General features: G+C 41.0%; 1 protein-coding gene across 2 annotated transcripts in view; it reads right to left on the reverse strand.

Moving 5' to 3' along the window:
* Positions 1-12,876: 12,876 nt before the first annotated feature.
* The window catches only part of CkIIalpha (casein kinase II subunit alpha), an 84,146-nt gene continuing 70,992 nt past the window's right edge, over positions 12,877-26,030 (reverse strand). For both annotated transcript variants that reach the window (XR_011715704.1, XM_071687144.1), the window contains one exon: positions 12,877-13,065. The gene's annotated coding sequence lies outside the window, so the exon portion shown is untranslated. The remainder of the gene's footprint in view (positions 13,066-26,030) is intronic.

Consider the following 26,030-nt stretch of genomic DNA (forward strand, 5'->3'; position numbering starts at 1 on the left):
TGGGGTAAACCATGAAAAGCTGTGTAGGTATGTATATTTGCGTGTGTGGACGTATGTATATACATGTGTATGGGGGTGGGTTGGGCCATTTCTTTTGTCTGTTTCCTTGCGCTACCTCGCAAACGCGGGAGACAGCGACAAAGCAAAAAAAAAAAATATATATATATATATACATATATATCTTTCTTTCATACTATTCGCCATTTCCCGCGTTAGCGAGGTGGCGTTAAGAACAGAGGACTGGGCCTTTGAGGGAATATCTTCACCTGGCCCCTTCTCTGTTCCTTCTTTTGGAAAATTAAAAAAAAACGAGAGGGGATGATTTCCAGCCCCCCGCTCCCTTCCCTTTAAGTCGCCTTCTACGACACACAGGGAATACGTGGGAAGTATTCTTTCTCCCCACATTAGTGAGGTAGCTTGCTCCTGGTACTTTGTTCCATGTAGCTTGCTTCTGGTACTTTGGCAGTTCATTAATTAATTTTCATTCAATCAAATAAACAAACATAATTTCTAGTTCAGATATAAAGTCCTTTTGCTCCAGCTGTGCAATTAAATCTCTCATCATCTGGACACATTTATCTATAGAAATTGTTTCTTCCACTTCCTCATTTTACTTAGCACTTTCTTCATGATGATCTTTTTTCTTCCCACCTTGCTGAACCATCTCCATGATTACTTGATCAGTTGGTTGATAAACAAGCTCATTAGTTTTCCTCTGTAATCTCTGGTTATTGCAAGACATTTTGGTTTAGTCATACTCAACCAGTTCTTGGATCAGCATCTTTTCCCTTGAAACTCTGAATTCAGAGAAGTCAGGTTCAATCCTTTCATCGTCCTGAAACATTAAGCTTGACCACAGTTTGTGCCAGCCTCCCCTCTGGTTTCTTAGTTTTCCAAAAAAGGGAACAGAGAAGGGGGCCAAGTGAGGATATTCCTCTGCTCTTAATGCTACCTCACTAATATATATATATATATATATATATATTATCCCTGGGGATAGGGGAGAAAGAATACTTCCCACGTATTCCCTGCGTGTCGTAGAAGGCGACAAAAAGGGAAGGGAGCGGGGGGCTGGAAATCCTCCCCTCTCGTGTTTTTTTTTTTTTTTTTTTTTCCAAAAGAAGGAACAGAGAAGGGGGCCAGGTGAGGGTATTCCCGCAAAGGCCCAGTCCTCTGTTCTTAACGCTACCTCGCTATCGCGGGAAATGGCGAATAGTATAAAAAAAAAAAAAAAAAAATATATATATATATATATATATATATATATATATATGTGGAAGTCGAGAACATTATCTCGGAAAGCAAAAATGGGTATGTTTGAGGGAATAGTGGTTCCAACAATGTTGTATGGTTGCGAGGCGTGGGCTATGGATAGAGATGTGCGCAGGAGGATGGATGTGCTGGAAATGAGATGTTTGAGGACAATGTGTGGTGTGAGGTGGTTTGATCGAGTAAGTAACGTAAGGGTAAGAGAGAGGTGTGGAAATAAAAAGAGCGTGGTTGAGAGAGCAGAAGAGGGTGTTTTGAAATGGTTTGGGCACATGGAGAGAATGAGTGAGGAGAGATTGACCAAGAGGATATATGTGTCGGAGGTGGAGGGAACGAGGAGAAGAGGGAGACCAAATTGGAGGTGGAAAGATGGAGTGAAAAAGATTTTGTGTGATCGGGGCCTGAACATGCAGGAGGGTGAAAGGAGGGCAAGAAATAGAGTGAATTGGAGTCATGTGGTATACAGGGGTTGACGTGCTGTCAGTGGATTGAAGCAAGGCATGTGAAGCGTCTGGGGTAAACCATGGAAAGCTGTGTAGGTATGTATATTTGCGTGTGTGGACGTGTGTATGTACATGTGTATGGGGGGGGGGGGGTTGGGCCATTTCTTTCGTCTGTTTCCTTGCGCTACCTCGCAAACGCGGGAGACAGCGACAAAGTATAAAAAAAAAAAAAAAAAATATATATATATATATATATATATATATATATATATATATATATATATATATATATATATATATATATACATACATACACAGACATATGCATATATACACAAGTACAAAATTCATATTTGCTGCCTTTATTCATTCCCGTTGCCACCCCGCCACACATGAAATAACTCCCTGCCCCCGCACGTGTGGGAGGTAGCACTAGGAAAATACAACAATGGCCAAAATTGTTCACACTCAGTCTCTAGCTGTCATGTATAATGCACCAAAACCACAGCTCCCTTTCCACATCCAGGCCCCACAAAACTTTCCATAGTTTACCCCAGACACTTCACATGCCTTGGTTTAATCTATTGACAACCAGACAACCTCAGTATACCAAATCATTCCAATTCACTCTATTCCTTGCATGCCTTTCACCCTCCCGCATGTTCAGGTCCCGATTGCTCAAAATTTTTTTCACTCCATCCTTCCACCTCCAATTTGGTCTCCCACTTCTCTTCATTCCCTTCACCTCTGACACACATATCCTCTTTGTCAATCTTTCCTCACTCATTCTCTCCATGTGGCCACACCATTTCAAAACACCCTCTTCTGCTCTTTCAACCCCTCTTTTTATTACCACACATCTCTCTTACCCTTTCATCACTTAATCAAACCACCTCACATCACATATTATCCTCAAACATCTCATTTCCAACACAGCCGCCTTCCTTTGCACAACCCTTTCTATAGCCCATGCCTCGCAACCATATAACATTGTTGGAATCACTATTCCTTCAAACATATCCATTTTTGCTCTCCGAGATAACGTTCTCGCCTTTCACACATTCTCCAACGCTCCCAGAACCTTTACCCCCTCCCCCACCCTGACTTGCCTCCGATCCCATGGTTCCATCCGCTGCTAAATCCATGGTGCAACCTCCAGCAACTTGCTGGAGCTTGCACCATGAGTGAAATCATCTTTGGCAAGGCTGTGGCCTCCCTTATTGTGTTTGCTGGCGCTACCTCGTCTACGCAGGAGGTGGTGCTTGGGTGTAGGGAGAGAGAAGAAATAATGTATATGTTGTGGTTTCTCTTTTCCTTGATGAATTCGTTCTGTTTCCAATAGGGCAGGTTGGCATCAGGAGTGAATGAAGACGACAAAGTATGAATATGTACATTATATATATATATATAATATGCATACATGGATACTGTGTGAGTGAGTGGATGCGTCTTTCTTCGTCTGTTTCCTGGCACTACCTCGCTGGCGCAGGAAACAGTAATCAAGTATGAATACACACATATATAAGGCTCCTCCAGCACTGGCCAATGTTCACTAGTAAGGACCACACTTCTTGAGTTTAGTGATGTGTGTGCATCCATGTTCAGTGAATGCAGGTTAATCAAGTAATAGGTATTTGGTGTCTTCTTTATGGCGGCTGCATCACAGGCATGAAGGGTCTTAGGACAAGTTGAAACATGTCCGTTTTCATAGTTGTTGAGATGAATGATGTCCAGAGGATAAGCAAAGTAGTTATGAATATGTCCTGATAGTGTGACATGTTAGTCTCGGGAAAAGTGTATGTCTGGAGTGGAGTGGAGTTTAAGAGTTTGCGACCCAGTTGGGAGGTTGGATGTTTCATACTCATTGGGTTATTTCAGTGTGCTCATCATAACTTCACTGTGTCGAGGCAGGGATAAGCTTTCTATATTTACTTGGGGGTTGGTGGTTAGTTATAGTGTGGTTACAGTGGGAAGGGTCTAGTGCTGTTGCACAGAATTGGGAGCTGAGCATGCTGAGGTGAGGCTGTATTGGGAGGATATTTGTTTCACTCTGATGTTGAGTGTTTGTGGCTGCTAGGCAGCCAGTGACTGTTCTGAGAGCAAAATTCTGCATGGTTTGCAGCTTTGTTATATTTGTCTTTGAGAGCGTGAAAGACCAGGCAAGAATGGAACATCGAAGTAGAGCATAACAATTGTTTTAATATGAGCAATTTTTTTCCTGTCCAGATCTGGTGCCGATTAGTATTCTAAGGGCATTTATTAGAGGCTTCTTTAGTGTTATTGGTGAGGGAAGTGAATGCTGTGTCATATGTGATGCCTACAATTGTGTTTTGCTCAATGGGAAACTGTCCATTCATGATGTCTTTTTTTGTGTTTAAAGTGAATGAAGACTGGCATGGAGAAGTAGACATTGTGTTCAGGGCGACTCATCACTCAAAATGAGTATAGTTGTGCTGCATGTTTTATGTTGTTACTGTGGCATCAGGGCATTTTCATGTAACTGTAAATAGCCAACAACGAAAATGGCCAACCACTTTTTGTCATTGTTATGGAGGGTGGTCTCAATCATTTATTGCATAATGATGTGTCAGAGGACAGTGCCTAATGCTTTACTGATGTCTACTGCCACTAGTCCTATGAAGGTAGAGGGTTTGGTTGGCTGAATTCATATAAGATATATTGTGTGAGCTACGTAGTGTGGTGGTAGTGTTTGGGTCTGAAGCCATGCTGTGTGGGTGCGAGAGGGATGTTTTGTTTGATCCTGTTGTGGATTATATTTTCATAGAGTTTGGATACTGATGATAAAGATGATATAGGGTGGTACGAGGAAGAAGAGTTTGGTGGTTTGAGGGGTCTTAAGATTGGCATTTCATTGGCAAGTTTCCAGACATTAGGGATTTTGTTGTGTTGCCTAGAGTAGTGAAACATATCTGCAAGTGCTTCGAGTGCTAATGGGACTGAATATTTCACCTGAAAGTAAGATATATTGTCAAGGTCTGTAACACAAGAGTTCCTAAAGTTTTAATTGAACTGCTAGCACCAGTAGGAGAGAAGAGTGGGAAGGAAGTTGTTTCCAGATGGATTTTGCGAAGGAATTCATGACCTTCCTGCTTAAAGGTGAGGGTGGTTTGTGGCCAATTTCTGAAAAGTGTCTCATATAAATCTTTGTTTATTCTTTGGAAGAAGTGATTTCCTTGAAACGAGTCAGGAGTGCTTCATGAGTCGGGGAGCTGAACTGGTGCGATAAAAGTGGATTTTCTTAAAAGTGCTCCAATGTTAGTTGCTGTGGGTCTTGCAAGTCACTCTGAAGTGGAAAGAGTAACAGTTTTCATCTTGTCTTTCTGTAATTACATGAAAATTGTTATTCTGAGTTCGGATTTCTTCCTTGATATATACATTTACCCCATTGTTCTCTTGATATATACATTTACCCCAATGCCAATTTCTATGAGAGAGTCCTGCTGTTACCCTAGACCTTTCTAGAGGTCCCTGCAGTCCAAGGCTGTGCTGCTTCCAATTGCAAGGAAAAGTAGACTCCTTTGGAGTGAGAAGTTCTTTGATGAGATTGTAATCATAGTGATACAGCCTTAAAGAGTAACCTCAAGCAGTCTGTTGTGTGTGTGTGTATAAAAATTACCCCAGGACCAATTTCTTTGGGAGTCCAGATGCTTCAAAGGACCTTTCAAAAGACTCATGCAGCTCAAGGCAGTGCTAATTCCAGTAGCAGGAAAATGTACACTCCTTTGGAGTGAAGTTCTGTAAGAGACTATGCTCTCAATTACACAGCCATGTTAAAGATGAGTTTTCACTAATGGTGCAACCTACAGCAGATAAAGTCCAATAACACACACACACACACACATATATATATATATTTCATAAATACCTCAAGACCAATTTCTTTGAAAGTGTGCCCTGGTGTTACTCAGGACCTTTCCAAAGGCTCCTGCAGCCCAAGGGTACACTACTTCCAATAAAATATAAACTCATTTGAAGTGAGTTTTTTGAAAAGACTGTAATCCCAATCATACAGAGTTTCCCAAGATGACTTTAACTCCCAATGTAACCCCACCCAATTTTCCACCCCCTCAAAATCAAAAATAACAAAACTGCAAACAGCACAAAATGATGCAACCAAAGAAATCACTGGCGGCCTAGAAACTACAAGCACTCAACACCTCAATGAAACAAAGATCCCTAAAATACAGTTCTAACTCAACATGTTCAGCATTCAATTGTGTGCAACAGCACAAGACCCCTCCCACCCTAACCACTTCATAACTAACCTCCAACCCCCAAACAAAAATAAAAAGCTTACAACTGCTTCACCCTCCAGTAACCTTTACTCACAGATCCCCTAACCCCAACAAATGTAACAATGACGTGACACATAACATCCAAATAACCTGACAAGCACTAAACAACCAACTCCCCAACTCAATCTTAAACTCCAACCAGGTGGACATACACCCACTAGAAACCACACTACCCAAACAAACAAGTCACACTTTCCCACTTACGCTGTGGACATCATCCATCACTACAATCAGTTTCAACACATCCCAAGATCCTTCACGCCCACAATGCTGCTACCAAAAATATGACACCATGCACTAACTACAATCAGTTTCAACACATCCCAAGATCCTTCATGCCCACAATGCTGCTACCAAAAATATGACACCATGCACTAACTACACACTTGCCTAGCACTTTTTGGACACAGATACACAAAAATCACAGCACTTTATGACCTATGGTCCTGGCAGGTGGATGTGGCTGGCTTCCTGAGTGCTGCAGGAACCTCATAAGGAAATAAGGGCTCCTGGGGACAAAAAGGTAAAATATATATATATATATATATATATATATATATATATATATATATATATATATATATATATTCTTTTCTTTCTTTCAAACTATTCGCCATTTCCCGCGTTAACGAGGTAGCGTTAAGAACAGAGAACTGGGCCTTTGAGGGAATATCCTCACCTGGCCCCCTTCTCTGTTCCTTCTTTTGGAAAATTAAAAAAAAAAAAAAAACATAACGAGAGGGGAGGATTTCCAGCCCCCCCGCTCCCTACCCTTTTAGTTGCCTTCTACGACACGCAGGGAATACGTGGGAAGTATTCTTTCTCCCCTATCCCCTATATATATATATACATATATATATATATATATATATATATATATATATATATATATATATATATATATATACATACATCGCTACCTCACTAATGCGGGATATGGCGAATAGTATGAAAAAAAGAAAATATATATATATATATATATATATATATATATATATATATATATATATATATATATATATATATATATATATATATATATATATTTGCTTTTCTAAGTATTTCTCACATACATTCTTCAAAGCAAACATCTGATCCACACATCCTCTACCACTTCTGAAACCACACTGCTCATCCCCAATCTGATGCTCTGTACATGCCTTCACCCTCTCAATCAATACCCTCCCATATAATTTACCAGGAATACTCAACAAACTTATACCTCTGTAATTTGAGCACTCACTCTTATCCCCTTTGCCTTTGTACAAAGGCAATATGCACGCATTCCGCCAATCTTCAGGCACCTCACCATGAGTCATACATACATTAAATAACCTTACCAACCAGTCAATAATACAGTCACCCCCTTTTTTAATAAATTCCACTGCAATACCATCCAAACCTGCTGCCTTGCCGGCTTTCATCTTCCGCAAAGCTTTTACTACCTCTTCTACATATATATATATATATATATATATATGTTATGGGGTTAGGGGAGAAAGAATACTTCCCACATATTCCCTGCGTGTCGTAGAAGGCGACTAAAAGGGGAGGGAGCGGGTGGCTGGAAATCCTCCCCTCTCTTTTTTTTTTTAATTTTCCAAAAGAAGGAACAGAGAAGGGGGCCAGGTGAGGATATTCCCTCTAAGGCCCAGTCCTCTGTTCTTAACGCTACCTCGCTAATGCGGGAAATGGCGAATAGTATGAAAAGAAAAAAAAAAAAAAAGAAAATATACTTAGAAAGAGAAATACTTAGAAAAGCAAATGGATTTGTATGTAGCATTTATGGATCTGGAGAAGGCATATGATAGAGTTGATAGAGATGCTCTGTGGAAGGTATTAAGAATATATGGTGTGGGAGGCAAGTTGTTAGAAGCAGTGAAAAGTTTTTATCGAGGATGTAAGGCATGTGTACGTGTAGGAAGAGAGGAAAGTGATTGGTTCTCAGTGAATGTAGGTTTGCGGCAGGGGTGTGTGATGTCTCCATGGTTGTTTAATTTGTTTATGGATGGGGTTGTTAGGGAGGTGAATGCAAGAGTTTTGGAAAGAGGGGCAAGTATGAAGTCTGTTGGGGGATGAGAGAGCTTGGGAAGTGAGTCAGTTGTTGTTCGCTGATGATACAGCGCTGGTGGCTGATTCATGTGAGAAACTGCAGAAGCTGGTGACTGAGTTTCGTAAAGTGTGTGAAAGAAGAAAATTAAGAGTAAATGTGAATAAGAGCAAGGTTATTAGGTACAGTAGGGTTGAGGGTCAATTCAATTGGGAGGTGAGTTTGAATGGAGAAAAACTGGAGGAAGTGAAGTGTTTTAGATATCTGGGAGTGGATCTGGCAGCGGATGGAACCATGGAAGCGGAAGTGGATCATAGGGTGGGGGAGGGGGTGAAAATTCTGGGAGCCTTGAAGAATGTGTGGAAGTCGAGAACATTATCTCAGAAAGCAAAAATGGGTATGTTTGAAGGAATAGTGGTTCCAACAATGTTGTATGGTTGCGAGGCGTGGGCTATGGATAGAGTTGTGCGCAGAAGGATGGATGTGCTGGAAATGAGATGTTTGAGGACAATGTGTGGTGTGAGGTGGTTTGATCGAGTAAGTAACGTAAGGGTAAGAGAGATGTGTGGAAATAAAAAGAGCGTGGTTGAGAGAGCAGAAGAGCGTGTTTTGAAATGGTTTGGGCACATGGAGAGAATGAGTGAGGAAAGATTGACCAAGAGGATATATGTGTCGGAGGTGGAGGGAACGAGGAGAAGAGGGAGACCAAATTGGAGGTGGAAAGATGGAGTGAAAAAGATTTTGTGTGATCGGGGCCTGAACATGCAGGAGGGTGAAAGGAGGGCAAGGAATAGAGTGAATTGGAGCGATGTGGTATACCGGGGTTGACGTGCTGTCAGTGGATTGAATCAGGGCATGTGAAGCGTCTGGGGTAAACCATGGAAAGCTGTGTAGGTATGTATATTTGCGTGTGTGGACGTATGTATATACATGTGTATGGGGGTGGGTTGGGCCATTTCTTTCGTCTGTTTCCTTGCGCTACCTCGCAAATGCGGGAGACAGCGACAAAGCAAAAAATATATATATATATATATATATATATATATATATATATATATATATATATATATATATGTATATATATATATATATATATATATATATATATATATATATATATATATATATATATATGTATATATATATATATATATATATATATATATATATATATATATATATATATATATATATATATTTTTTTTTTTTTTTTCAAACCATTCGCCATTTCCCGCGTTAAGAACAGAGGACTGGGCCATTGAGGGAATATCCTCACCTGGCCCTCTTCTCTGTTCCTTCTTTTTTCTTTCTTTCTTTCAAACTATTCGCCATTTCCCGCATTAGCGAGGTAGCGTTAAGAACAGAGGACTGGGCCTTTGAGGGAATACCCTCACCTGGCCCAATTCTCTGTTCCTTCTTTTGGAAAATTAAAAAAAAAAAACGAGAGGGGAGGATTTCCAGACCCCCGCTCCCTCCCCTTTTAGTCGCCTTCTACGACACGCAGGGAATACGTGGGAAGTATTCTTTCTCCCCTATCCCCTTTTAGAAAATTAAAAAAAATTGAGAGGGGAGGATTTCCAGCCACCTGCTCCCAATATATATATATGTGTATATATATATATATATATATATATATATATATATATATATATATATATATATATATATATTATCCCTGGGGATAGGGGATTAAGAATACTTCCCACGTATTCCCTGCGTGTCGTAGAAGGCGACTAAAAGGGGAGGGAGCGGGGGGCTGGAAATCCTCCCCTCTCGTTTTTTTTTTTTTTTTTTTTTAATTTTCCAAAAGAAGGAACAGAGGGGGCCAGGTGAGGATATTCCAAAAAAGGCCCAGTCCTCTGTTCTTAACGCTACCTCGCTAATGCGGGAAATGGCGAATAGTTTGAAAAAAAAAAAAAAAAAATATATATATATATATATATATATATATATATATCTTTCATACTATTCGCCACTTCCCACATTAGCGTGGTAGCGTTAAGAACAGAGGACTGGGCCTTTGAGGGAATATTCTCACCTGGCCCCCTTATCTGTTCCTTCTTTTGGAAAAAAAAAAAAATGAGAGGGGAGGATTTCCAGCCCCCCACTCCCTTCCCTTTTAGTCGCCTTCTACGACACGCAGGGAATACATGGGAAGTATTCTTTCTCCCCTATCCCCAGGGATGCCTTTCTATTTATCTATCTATTTATCTATTTACCATACATTTTCTTGACCAGACAACCCAGCCGTGGGCCAACCAGACCTCCTGCTGTCTGTCTTCCACATGTAAACTCATGTAAACATCGACAAGGTAACGGGGAAACCCACTCACACGTGTTGAAGTACACACTAAAAACTTTGACAAAGTGTTTAAACTAACAAACAGACAGCAGTCATACTCAAGATCTGTGCAAGAACACAAACACGGATCACGGAGCCCCATATATATATATATATATGGTTGTGAGGTACGGGGTATAGATAAGGTTGTGCAGAGGAGGGTGGATGTGTTGGAAATGAAATGTTTGAGGACAATATGTGATGTGAAGTGGTTTGATCGAGTAAATAAAGAAAGGGTAAGAGAGAGGTGTGGTAAAAGAGTGTGGTAGGGAGAGCAGAAGAGGGTGTATTGAAATGGTTTGGTCACATGGAGAGAATGAGTGAGGAAAGATTGACAAAAAGGATATATGTGTCAGAGGTGGAGGGAATGAGGAGAAGTGGGAAACCAAATTGGAGGTGGAAAGATGGAGTGAAAAAGATTTTAAGCGATTGGGACCTGAACATACAGGAGGGTGAAAGGCGTGCAAGGAATAGAGTGAACTGGAACCATGTGGTACACTGGGATCAACGTGCTGTCAGTGGATTGAACCAGGCCATGTGAAGTGCCTGGGGTAAACCATGGAAACTTTTGTAGGGCCTGGATGTGGAAAGGGAGCTGTGGTTTTGACGTATTATACGACAGATAGAGACCGAGTGTAAACAAATGTGGCTTTTGTTGTCTTTTCCTAGTGCTACCTCACATGCACGCAGGGGGAGGGCGGTGCCATTTCATGTGTGGAGGGGTGGCAGCAGGAATGAATGAAGGGAGCATGTATGAATTATGTACATGTGAATACATGTATATGTCTGTGTATGTATACTTTGAAATGTACAGGTATGTATGTGTGCGTGTTTTTCTATATACATGTGTATGTGGGTGGGTTGGGCCATTCTTTCGTCTTGTTTTCTTGCACTACCTCACTAACGTGGGAGACAGCAACAAAGTATAATAAATATAAAAAATATATATATGGTGAATACTTTCGTTTATTACATAATTATAAACGAAAGTACTCACCATTTTTATTTTTCTTTCCAGTGGTGATTTTCTCCTCCTAGGCTCAGTCCTCTTTTCTTAATGCTAACTCGCTAATACAGGAAATGGTGAATATATATATATATATATATATATATATATATATATATATATATATATATATATATATATATATATCCTTTGTCAACCTCTCCTCACTCACTGAGGAATGTATGAAGAGAGAGGTTGTCAGCTGGGAGAGGGAAAAAAATTGTTTAAAGGTGAAGTAGCCCTAACATGTTGTATGGATGAATGTCATGGGCTACAGATGAGAATGTGTGGAGGACTGCGGATGTGTTGGAAATGTAACGTTTAAGGACAGTATGTGGTGTGAGGTGATTTGAGCTAGTAAGTAATAAATGGGTAGAGAGTGAGTTTGTGGTTATAAAAAGTGTGGTTGAGAGAAGAGTGTGGTGAAACGTTGGACATAGGAAGATAATGAATGAGGAGACACTGACAAAGATACATGTCATTAGTACAGTGGGAAAGGACGAGGAGGAGACTAATTTGGAGATGAAAGTAAACTATGAAAATGATTTTGAGTGCTCACAGCTTGACCATGCAACGGATGAAAGTCACACAGAGGATAGAGTGAACTGCAATGATGTGGTGTACAGGGGCAACAAGCTATCAATGGACTGAATCAGGACATTTGATGGAGCTAGGAGAAACCACAAAAAATGTCCGTGGGGTCTGGTTGTACATTGCAGGTTTTGGTATCAGTGCATTACACATAACAGCTAGATAAAGGATGTGAGGGAACGAGGCCTTTCTTTCTGTTCCTAGCATCACCTCACTAAAGCAGGAAACAGTAAACGAGAGAGAGAGAGAGAGAGAGAGAGAGAGAGAGAGGGGGGGGGGGGGGGGGTTCACAGAAAATGTGTGCTACACAAGTGGAGGGGAGAAGAAAAAGGATAGAATGAACTGGAGAAGGATCGAGTGAATAGGATTTTCAGTTCTTGGGGCCCTGAACAAGAAGGAGGGTGAGAGGTGTGCATGGGTCAGAGTGAATTAGAGTCATGTGGTATACAGAGGGCAAAGTGCTGGCAACGGACTGAACCAGGGAACAACCATGGAAAGGTCTGTGGAGCCTGGTTGTGTATAAAGGGCTGTGGTTTTGGTACATTACCCAAGACAGAGAACATATGAGTGAATGAGGCCTTTCCTTCATCTGTTCCTGGCACTACCTCAAAAATGTGAGAAATAGCAAACAAATCTGAAAGTATATATATATATATATATATATATATATATATATATATATATATATATATATATATAAAATGTGTGTGTGTGTATGTGTGTGTGTACCAGTATATATATATATATATATATATATATATATATATATATATATATATATATATATATATATTTATACAAGTGTATATAATCACACACACACACACACACATATATATATATATATATATATATATATATATGTATATAAAATCAGTGCCGGATCTGTGTTCCACATCTTAACAAGTTGAGGCTGGGTCAAGTGTCACAAGACCCTTGGTGATCTGCGCAGCACTCTTAAAGCTTAAGCTGCAAGGCCCAACTCTTAAGTCAGTTCCTTATAAGGCTTGGCAATTCATGATCCACTGGGATGGCGGACATATCAGTACCTGAAAATGTCATAAAGTTTAACAAAATAAACAACATATATTACAAAAGTAATACTTCCTCTCAAGTGATCTTATGAAAGAGATCAAAGGAACATGAAAAGAATGTCACTGTATATTCACAAAATCAAGAAACCCTGTATAATTTGTTTAAGAGATGAGAGTATATCAGATAGACTAATAATATGACAAAGAAAAGCCCCACTGTGTGCCTCTTGGTTCGGCTAAAAGCTCACTTTTCTCCTCTCACACACCAAATTTGCTTCACTTGGTGTGCTTTTTGGTATGCATGTCAATAAGTTTTACAATGCAAATAATAGCTGTCGTGAAAATCTAAGTGAGTATCATTTGAATTTACTGCTTCCCTCCCCTTCTCTAACACATGCACCAATAATAGGTAGAAGTGCCTACATTAAGGTTGGACCTAACAGAAAAGTCTCTTATTCTCTAAGTGATGCCTCAAAGATAGAAAGCTGTACAGGTCAAGTAAAACTTAGAAGATAAATAGAGTTCTACTGTTTACTTGAAGTAGGGAAAAAGCAGATATCAAATAGTCCAACCCTTGCTCGGCTAAAGCTCAAAATAAATATTTGAGATGAAGTGTCCTGTCATTTGTATCTTATGCATGAATCAATGTATACAGAGTTTGAATGATGGGTGCAGTCCACAGAAAATGCGACAGATTAACGTATGAATGACTGGTGTTCGTGTTTGGTAGGATGAAGTTTAAGCTTAGGATGACAGGAATTGTGGTTTTGTGCTTGATGTGTGATTATAGTTTGAATATATACTGTCAAAGAGTTTACAAGGGGTGACAGGTCTGCATATATAAGCTGCTGAAATGTGAGGCAGGGGTAAGTTTTATATTTCTGCATGGTGGTTGGTGGATGGCCATGTATAATGTCCACAAATACACTGTCCGCACAAGACATATTTTCAAAGGTAATCCTTGCCTTAGGTTTACTGTGGGTACAAGCATATGACACAGGTTTAATTCATCATACATCAGGTCACTATGACTAGGTTCCTAATGATGTGAGTATCAGCAACCTGCCTCAAAGTACCTCAGGCTATCCTGTGGGAAGGATGCTCTTTCTTTACTCTTCCAGGCAGCCACTTCATTTTGGAAAATCTGCTTTTGGGCACTATTTCTTCCAATTGTGCTTACCTATCTGAGTATAAGAAACCCCAATCTCACTAGGGAAGTAAGAAAATGTGGGTGCACGAGATTTCTCAACACATTGGGTGTTAAGAATGCACTACCAGGTGGCTGCTTCTTGCAACATTTCATTAGTGCCTCCCTTTAAACAGATCAAGACCCTATGGACACAAAAGTGGACCAAAAATACTTCAGAAACCTTGCGAATTCAAAGCCAAGAAATTGGCAGAGGTAATCAAGGCCAAAGGAGAAATGAAAAAGTACTAAAATTCAAGTGAGATATTGCCTTTGAAAATGTATGGTGAGATGAACAAGGATTTTCATGGACACTGGAATTCTGGATGTGATAAGGTTTATAGTGTTGCAAAGAAATGAGTACTAAACTAAGTATGTCAAGGAGGGACTATACTTGAATAATTCAAGAATAAATTCATTTTGTTGAGTAGGTACTGACTGTTGGTGGTTGCTGTGACCAATGATTGTTCTCAGTATTCTCTTTTCTCTGGTTTACAGTTCTGCAATGTTTACCTTTAAGAGGGTGGATGACTGACCATGTGAAGGAAAATTTTGGGTGGAGTGGACGAACTGTTTGTAGAGAATGATGAGGAATTATTTTTCATATGCAAATGGGTGCCACAGAGTATCCTAAAGATGTTTAGCTTATTTACAGCCTGTAACTGTTAATGTATGTGATTCATGGATAAATTTCCTAGGACATGCTTAGAATGGCTGGAATCTTGTTGAGTGGGAATGCTTCATCATTTAGGGTCATGTCTATTAGCAGTTAACAGGATGAAAGTGAACTTCTGATGCGATGCAGATATTGCTTAGAGTAAGCCAATATTCTGGCTGCATGTGTTCTGTTGCTAGTGTAGTGTTAGGGGGTTGTGACATAACTGAGATCATTTGCACCTGAGACAAAATTTCAGTGTAATTTGTAAAGGGACAGAGGAAGGTCAAGAAGGAATAGGTGTCACAAGGTTGGATGAAAAACTGCTGTCTGGAGGTTTCATAGTTTGGGGATTTTGAAGATGAAGACCTTGTTAATAACTGTTTTTGTGGCCATCTGGTTAGCCATATTTTACCACTGTGGTAAAGGGTGGTACAGAGTATCTTTTGTGTGGGAATGATGAATGGCGTCAAATACTTCACTGATCTCAACTGGGATGAGTCCTGTGAGGGAGGGAAGTTGTGTTGTGGCTAGATGAAGCCATTTAGAATGTGTTGTGTAAGGTTAATAAACTGTGTATCAGTGAAGCAACTAGATCTAAAGCCATGCTGTATGAGCAAGAGTTAATTCTGTTGCAGATCAATCTTTCAAAGAGTTTGGATACTGATGGCAGCTGTGATATGGAGGGTAAGAAGGTTTCTGGCTGGTCAGTATGTGGGCAACTTTCCAGATGACTGGGGTATTCTTGCATACCCTAAAGTGGTTGATGATATCTGTTAGTGCTTGGACTCCTAGTGAGCTAAAATTTTAAGTGCCTCATGTACGTCAGTTATGCTGTAAGGTCATGTTAAAGGGAAGTTCTATGGGATTTTCATTAAATCGTAAGTGGCTATGAAAGGTGAATGTGTAGTTGTATTAGAGTGGATTGTGTGCAGGTTTTTACGACTGTCCTATAATGGGGTGCAGTTGTTTTGTGGTTGATTGCTGAGCATATACGTACCCCCTGAGAGATACGATATTGTTGCATGTGGTCACAAGTGCTTGTGTGGGGGCAAGGGTCATATGGGAGGTGAAAACTCATTATTTTGTTCACTGGGGTTGGATATTGTTGTTCATCTCTCTAAACTGCAACACCATTCAAACATAATACAAAATCCCTCACCTCTAGGATACAACTTTAACAATGAAAACTTACAGTGCAACTGTCCTGTGCTCAACTTACAAAAACACACACAGCCTCACCATTCTTATTTTTCCTTCAGTCCTCCTTAGTGGACTTAGTGGACTTAGGGGCTTCTGGGGCAGGAAGGTAAAGGGAAAGGTCCACATGTGTGTGTGTGTGTGTGTGTATATATATATATATATATATATATATATATATATATATATATATATATATATATATATATATATATATATATATATATATACGTGTGTATATACATGTGTATGGGGGTGGGTTGGGCCATTTCTTTCGTCTGTTTCCTTGCGCTACCTCGCAAACGCGGGAGACAGCGACAAAGTAAAAAAAAAAAAAAAAAAAAAAAAAAAAAAAAAAAAAAAATATATATATATATATATATATATATATATATATATATATATATATATATATACATATATATATATATATATATATATATATATATATATATATATTTTTTGCTGTCTCCCGCGTTTGCGAGGTAGCGCAAGGAAACAGACGAAAGAAATGGCCCAACCCACCCCCATACACATGTATATACATACGTCCACACACACAAATATACATACCTACACAGCTTTCCATGGTTTACCCCAGACGCTTCACATGTCCTGATTCAATCCACTGACAGCACGTCAACCCCGATATACCACATCGATCCAATTCACTCTATTCCTTGCCCTCCTTTCACCCTCCTGCATATTCAGGCCCCGATCACACAAAATCTTTTTCACTCCATCTTTCCACCTCCAATTTGGTCTCCCACTTCTCCTCGTTCCCTCCACCTCTGACACATATATCCTCTTGGTCAATCTTTCCTCACTCATTCTCTCCATGTGCCCAAACCATTTCAAAACACCCTCTTCTGCTCTCTCAACCACGCTCTTTTTATTTCCACACATCTCTCTTACCCTTACGTTACTTACTTGATCAAACCACCTCATACCACACATTGTCCTCAAACATCTCATTTCCAGCACATCCATCCTCCTGCGCACAACTCTATCCATAGCCCACGCCTCGCAACCATACAACATTGTTAGAACCACTATTCCTTCAAACATACCCATTTTTGCTTTCCGAGATAATGTTCTTGACTTCCACACATTCTTCAAGGCTCCCAGGATTTTCGCCCCCTCCCCCACCCTATGATCCACTTCCGCTTCCATGGTTCCATCCGCTGCCAGATCCACTCCCAGATATCTAAAACACTTTACTTCCTCCAGTTTTTCTCCATTCAAACTTACCTCCCAATTGACTTGACCCTCAACCATACTGTACCCATTTACCTTGCTCTTATTCACATTTACTCTTAACTTTCTTCTTTCACACACTTTACCAAACTCAGTCACCAGCTTCTGCAGTTTCTCACATGAATCAGCCAGCAGCGCTGTATCATCAGCGAACAACAACTGACTCACTTCCCAAGCTCTCTCATCCCTAACAGACTTCATACTTGCCCCTCTTTCCAAAACTCTTGCATTCACCTCCCTAACAACCCCATCCATAAACAAATCAAACAACCATGGAGACATCACACACCCCTGCCGCAAACCTACATTCACTGAGAACCAATCACTTTCCTCTCTTCCTACACGTACACATGCCTTACATCCTCGATAAAAACTTTTCACTGCTTCTAACAACTTGCCTCCCACACCATATATTCTTAATACCTTCCACAGAGCATCTCTATCAACTCTATCATATGCCTTCTCCAGATCCATAAATGCTACATACAAATCCATTTGCCTTTCTAAGTATTTCTCACATACATTCTTTAAAGCAAACACCTGATCCACACATCCTCTACCACTTCTGAAACCACACTGCTCTTCCCCAATCTGATGCTCTGTACATGCCTTCACCCTCTCAATCAATACCCTCCCATACAATTTACCAGGAGTACTCAACAAACTTATACCTCTGTAATTTGAGCACTCACTCTTATCCCCTTTGCCTTTGTACAATGGCACTATGCACGCATTCCGCCAATCCTCAGGCACCTCACCATGAGTCATACATACATTAAATAACCTTACCAACCAGTCAATAATACAGTCACCCCCTTTTTTAATAAATTCCACTGCAATACCATCCAAACCTGCTGCCTTGCCGGCTTTCATCTTCCGCAAAAGCTTTTACTACCTCTTCTCTGTTTGCCAAATCATTTTCCCTAACCCTCTCACTTTGCACACCACCTCGACCAAAACACCCTATATCTGCCACTCTATCATCAAACACATTCAACAAACCTTCAAAATACTCACTCCATCTCCTCACATCACCACTACTTGTTATCACCTCCCCATTTGCGCCCTTCACTGAAGTTCCCATTTGCTCCCTTGTCTTACACACTTTATTTACCTCCTTCCAGAACATCTTTTTATTCTCCCTAAAATTTAATGATACTCTCTCACCCCAACTCTCATTTGCCCTCTTTTTCACCTCTTGCACCTTTTTCTTGCCCTCCTGTCTCTTTCTTTTATACATCTCCCACTCAATTGCATTTTTTCCCTGCAAAAATCGTCCAAATGCCTCTCTCTTCTCTTTCACTAATAATCTTACTTCTTCATCCCACCACTCACTACCCTTTCTAATCAACCCACCTCCCACTCTTCTCATGCCACAAGCATCTTCTGCACAATCCATCACTGATTTCCTAAATACATCCCATTCCTCCCCCACTACCCTTACTTCCATTGTTCTCACCTTTTTCCATTCTGTACTCAGTCTCTCCTGGTACTTCCTCACACAAGTCTCCTTCCCAAGCTCACTTACTCTCACCACCCTCTTCACCCCAACATTCACTCTTCTTTTCTGAAAACCCATACAAATCTTCACCTTAGCCTCCACAAGATAATGATCAGACATCCCTCCAATTGCACCTCTCAGCACATTAACATCCAAAAGTCTCTCTCGTGCGCCTGTCAATTAACACGTAATCCAATAACGCTCTCTGGCCATCTCTCCTACTTACATATGTATACTTATTTATATCTCGCTTTTTAAACCAGGTATTCCCAATCACCAGTCCTTTTTCAGCACATAAATCTACAAGCTCTTCACCATTTCCATTTACAACACTGAACACCCCATGTATACCAATGATTCCCTCAACTGCCACATTACTCACCTTTGCATTCCAATCACCCATCATTATAACCCGGTCTCATGCATCAAAACCACTAACACAATCATTCAGCTGCTCCCAAAACACTTGCCTCTCATGATCTTTCTTCTCATGCCCAGGTGCATATGCACCAATAATCACCCATCTCTCTCCATCAACTTTCAGTTTTACCCATATTAATCGAGAATTTACTTTCTTACATTCTATCACATACTCCCACAACTCCTGTTTCAGGAGTACTGCTACTCCTTCCCTTGCTCTTGTCCTTTCAATAACCCCTGACTTTACTCCCAAGACATTCCCATACCACTCTTCCCCTTTACCCTTGAGCTTCGTTTCACTCAGAGCCAAAACATCCAGGTTCCTTTCCTCAAACATACTACCTATCTCTCCTTTTTTCACATCTTGGTTACATCCACACACATTTAGACACCCCAGTCTGAGCCTTCGAGGAGGATGAGCACTCCCCGCGTGACACACACACACACACACACACACATATATATGTTGTATGGTTGTGAGGCGTGGGCTATGGACAGAGTTGTGCGCAGGAGGGTGGATGTGCTGGAAATGAGATGTTTGAGGACAATGTGTGGTGTGAGGTGGTTTGATCGAGTAAGTAATGTAAGGGTAAGAGAGATGTGTGGAAATAAAAAGAGCGTGGTTAAGAGAGCAGAAGAGGGTGTTTTGAAATGGTTTGGGCACATGGAGAGAATGAGTGAGGAAAGATTGACCAAGAGGATATATGTGTCAGAGGTGGAGGGAACGAGGAGAAGTGGGAGACCAAATTGGAGGTGGAAAGATGGAGTGAAAAAGATTTTGAGTGATCGGGGCCTGAACATGCAAGAGGGTGAAAGGCAGGCAAGGAATAGAGTGAATTGGATCGATGTGGTATACCGGGGTTGATGTGCTGTCAGTGGATTGAATCAGGGCATGTGAAGTGTCTGGGGTAAACCATGGTAAGCTGTGTGGGGCCTGGATGTGGAAGGGGAGCTGTGGTTTCGGGCATTATTGCATGACAGCTGGAGACTGAGTGTGAACGAATGAGGCCTTTGTTGTCTTTTCCTAGCGCTACCCCGTACACATGAGGGGGGAGGGGATGGTATTCCATGTGTGGCGAGGTGGCGATGGGAATGAATAAAGGCAGACAGTGTGAATTGTGTGCATGGGTATATATGCATGTGTCTGTGTGTGTATATATATGTGTACATTGAGATGTATAGGTATGTATATTTGCGTGTGTGGACGTGTGTGTATATACATGTGTATGGTGGTGGGTTGGGCCATTTCTTTCGTCTGTTTCCTTGCGCTACCTCGCAAACGCGGGAGACAGCGACAAAGCAAAATAAATAAATATAAAAAAATAAATATATATCTTTCTTTTTTTCAAACTATTCACCATTTCCGGCATTAGCGAGGTAGCGTTAAGAACAGAGGACTGGGCCTTTGAGGGAATACCCTCACCTGGCCCCCTTCTCTGTTCCTTCTTTTGGAAAATTAAAAAAAAACGAGAGGGGAGGATTTCCAGACCCCGCTCCTTCCCCTTTTAGTCGCCTTCCACGACACGCAGGGAATACGTGGGAAGTATTCTTTCTCCCCTATCCCCAGGGATAATATATATATATATATATATATATATATATATATATATATATATATATATATATATATATATAGGTATGTGTAGGTATGTATATTTGCGTGTGTGGACGTATGTATATACATGTGTATGGGGGTGGGTTGGGCCATTTCTTTCGTCTGTTTCCTTGCGCTACCTCGCAAATGCGGGAGACAGCGACAAAAAAATATATATATATATATATATATATATATATATATATATATATATATATATATATATATATATATATATATATATATATATTTTTGCTTTGTTGCTGTCTCCCGCGTTTGCGAGGTAGCGCAAGGAAACAGACGAAAGAAATGGCCCAACCCACCCCCATACACATGTATATACATACGTCCACACACGCAAACATACATACCTACATAGCTTTCCATGGTTTACCCCAGACGCTTCACATGCCCCGATTCAATCCATATATATATATATGGATAGAGTTGTGCGCAGGAGGATGGATGTGCTGGAAATGAGATGTTTGAGGACAATGTGTGGTGTGAGGTGGTTTGATCGAGTAAGTAACGTAAGGGTAAGAGAGATGTGTGGAAATAAAAAGAGCGTGGTTGAGAGAGCAGAAGAGGGTGTTTTGAAATGGTTTGGGCACATGGAGAGAATGAGTGAGGAAAGATTGACCAAGAGGATATATGTGTCGGAGGTGGAGGGAACGAGGAGAAGAGGGAGACCAAATTGGAGGTGGAAAGATGGAGTGAAAAAGATTTTGTGTGATCGGGGCCTGAACATGCAGGAGGGTGAAAGGAGGGCAAGGAATAGAGTGAATTGGATCGATGTGGTATACCGGGGTTGACGTGCTGTCAGTGGATTGAATCAAGGCATGTGAAGCGTCTGGGGTAAACCATGGAAAGCTGTGTAGGTATGTATATTTGCGTGTGTGGACGTATGTATATACATGTGTATGGGGGTGGGTTGGGCCATTTCTTTCGTCTGTTTCCTTGCGCTACCTCGCAAACGCGAGAGACCGGCAAAAAAAAAAAAAAAAAAAAAAAAAAAAATATATATATATATATATATATATATATATATTTTTCATTTACTTATTTTGTTTTGTCGCTGTCTCCCGCGTTAGCAAGGTAGCGCAAGGAAACAGACGAAAGAATGGCCCAACCCACCCACATACACATGCATATACATACACGTCCACACACGCAATTATACAATACCTATACATCTCAATGTACACATGTATATACACACACACAAATACATACATACATGTGTACATAATTCATAGTCTGCCTTTATTTATTCCCATCGCCACCTCGCCACACATGGAATAACAACCCCCTCCCCGCTCATGTGTGCGAGGTAGCGCAAGGAAAAGACAACAATGGCCCCATTCGTTCACACTCAGTCTCTAGCTGTCACGTAATAATGCACCGAAACCACAGCTCCCTTTCCACATCCAGGCCCCACACAACTTTCCATGGTTTACCCCAGACGCTTCACATGCCCTGATTCAATCCATTGACAGCATATCGACCCAGGTATACCACACTGTTCCAATTCACTCTGTTCCTTGTACGCCTTTCACCCTCCTGCATGTTCAGACCCCGATCACACAAAATCTTTTTCACTCCATCTTTCCACCTCCAATTTGGTCTCCCACTTCTCCTCGTTCCCTCCACCTCCAACAAATATATCCTCTTTGTCAATCTTTCCCCACTCATTCTCTCCATGTGACCAAACCATTTCAAAACACCCTCTTCTGCTCTCTCAACCACACTCTTTTTACTTCCACACGTCTCTCTTACCCTTACATTACTTACTCGATCAAACTACCTCACACCACATATTGTCCTCAAACATCTCATTTCCAGCACATCCACCCTCCTGCGCACAACTCTATCCATAGCCCATGCCTCGCAACCATACAACATTGTTGGAACCACTATTCCTTCAAACATACCCATTTTTGCTTTCCGAGATAATGTTCTCGACTTCCACACATGAGGGGGAGGAGGTTGTTATTGCACGTGTGGCGAGGTGGCGATGGGAATGAATAAAAGCAGACAGTATGAATTATGTTCACGTGTATATATGTATATGTCTGTGTTGGTATATATATGTATACGTTGAGATATAAGTATGTATGTTTGCGTGTGTGGACGTATATGTATATACATGTGTATGTGGGTGGGTTGGGCCATTCTTTCGTCTGTTTCCTTACACTACCTCGCTAACGTGCATACATATGTATACATATATATACACACAGAGATATTTACATACATACCCATGTACATAATTCATACTGACTTTATTCATTCCCTTCGCCACCTCGCCACAAATGGAATAATAACCCCCTCCCCCTTCATATGTGCGAGGTAGCGCTAGGAAAAGACAACAAAGGCCACATTCGTTTACACTCAGTCTCTAGCTGTCATGTAATAATGCACCGAAACCACAGCTCCCTTTCCACATCCAGGCCCCACAGAACTTTCCATGGTTTACTCCAGATGTTTCACATGCCCTGGTTTAATCCATTGACAGCACGTCGACCCTGGTATACCACATCGTTCCAATTCACTTTATTCCTTGCACGCCTTTCACCCTCCTGCATGTTCAGGCCCCAATCACTCAAAATCTTTTTCACTCCATCTTTCCACCTCCAATTTGGTCTCCCACTTCTCGTTCCCTCCACCTCCGACACATATATCCTCTTGGTCAATCTTTCCTCACTCATTCTCTCCATGTGACCAAACCATTTCAATACACCCTCTTCTGCTCTCTCACCCACACTCTTTTTATTACCACACATCTCTCTTACTCTATTATTACTTACTCGATCAAACCACCTCACACCACATACTGTCCTCAAACATCTCATTTCCAGCACATCCACCCTCCTGCGCACAACTCTATCCATAGCCCACGCCTTGCAACCATACAACATTGTTGGAACCACTATTCCTTCAAACATACCCATTTTTGCATTCCGAGATAATGTTCTCGTCTTCCACACATTCTTTAAAGCTCCCAGAATTTTCGCCCCCTCCCCCACCCTATGATTCACTTCTGCTTCCATGGTTCCATCCGCTGCCAAATCCACTCCCAGATATCTAAAACACTTTACTTCCTCCAGTTTTTCTCCATTCAAACTTACCTCCCAATTGACTTGACCCTCAACCCTACTGTACCTAATGACCTTACTCTTATTCACATTTACTCTCAACTTTCTTCTTTCACACACTTTACCAAACTCAGTCACTGGCTTCCATGGTTCCATCCGCTGCCAAATCCACTCCCAGATATCTAAAACACTTTACTTCCTCCAGTTTTTCTCCATTCAAACTTACCTTCCAGTTGACTTGACCCTCAACCCTACTGTACCTAATAACCTTACTCTTATTCACATTTACTCTCAACTTTCTTCTTTCACACACTTTACCAAACTCAGTCACTAGCTTCTGCAGTTTCTCACATGAATCAGCCACCAGCGCTGTATCATCAGCGAACAACAACTGACTCACTTCCCAAGCTCTCTCATCCACAACAGACTGCATACTTGCCCCTCTTTCCAAAACTCTTGCATTCAACTCCCTAACAACCCCATCCATAAACAGATTAAACAACCATGGAGACATCACACACCCCTGCCACAAACCTACATTCACTGAGAACCAATCATTTTCCTCTCTTCCTACACCCACACATGCCTTACATCCTCGAAAAAACTTTTCACTGTCTCTAACAACTTGCCTCCCACACCATATATTCATAATATCTTCCACAGAGCATCTCTATCAACTCTATCATATGCCTTCTCCAGATTCATAAATGCTACATACAAATCCATTTTAGATATCTGGGAGTGGATTTGGCAGCGGATGGAACCATGGAAGCGGAAGTGAATCATAGGGTGGGGGAGGGGGCGAAAGTTCTGGGAGCCTTGAAGAATGTGTGGAAGTCAAGAACATTATCTCGGAAAGCAAAAATGGGCATGTTTGAAGGAATAGTGGTTCCAACAATGTTATATGGATGCGAAGCGTCGGCTATGGATAGACTTGTGTGCAGGAGGGTGGATGTGCTGGAAATGAGATGTTTGAGGACAATATGTGGTGTGAGGTGGTTTGATCGAGTAAGTAATAATAGAGTAAGAGAGATGTGTGGTAATAAAAAGAGTGTGGTTGAGAGACCAGAAGAGGGTGTTTTGAAATGGTTTGGTCACAAGGAGAGAATGAGTGAGGAAAGATTGACAAAGGATATATTTGTTGGAGATGGAGGGAACGAGGAGAAGTGGGAGACCAAATTGGAGGTGGAAAGATGGAGTGAAAAAGATTTTGAGTGACTGGGGCCTAAACATGCAGGAGGGTGAAAGGCATGCAAGGAATAGAGTGAATTGGAACGATGTAGTATACCGGGGTCGATGTGCTGTCAATGGATTGAACCAGGGCATGTGAAGTGTCTGGGGTAAACCATGGAAAGTTCTGTGGGGCCTGGTTGTGGAAAGGGAGCTGTGGTTTCGGTGCATTACTACATGACAGCTAGAGACTTAGTGTGAACGAATGTGGCCTTTGTTGTCTTTTCCTAGCGCTACCTCGCACACATGAGGAGGGAAGGGGTTGTTATTTCATGTGTGGCGAGGTGGCGATGGGAATGAATAAAGGCAGACAGTACAAATTATGTATATACGTATATATGTATTTGTCTGTGTGTGTATATATATACGTAAACGTTGAGATGTATAGGTATATATATTTGCATGTGTGGACATATATGTATATGCATGTGTATGTGGGTGGGTTGGGCCATTCTTTCGTTTCTTTCCTTACGCCAACTCACTAATGCAGGATACAGCGACAAAGCAAAATAAATAAATAAATATATATAATCCCTGGGGTTAGGGGAGAAAGAATATATCCCACGTATTCCTGTGTGTCGTAGAAGACGACTAAAAGGGGAGAGAGCAGGTGGCTGGAAATCCTCCCTCTCTCTTTTTTTTTTTTTTCAATTTTCCAAAAGAAGGAACAGAGAAGGGGGCCAGGTGAGGATATTCCCTCAATGGCCCAGGCCTCTGTTCTTAACGCCACCTTGCTAAAGCGGGAAATGGCGAATAGTATGAAAGAAAGAATATATGTATGTATACGTATATGTCTGTGTGTATATATGTACGTATACGTTGAGATGTATGTGTATATATAT

This window comes from Panulirus ornatus, chromosome 43 (genome assembly GCF_036320965.1).
Source record: "Panulirus ornatus isolate Po-2019 chromosome 43, ASM3632096v1, whole genome shotgun sequence".
Taxonomy (NCBI): domain Eukaryota; kingdom Metazoa; phylum Arthropoda; class Malacostraca; order Decapoda; family Palinuridae; genus Panulirus; species Panulirus ornatus.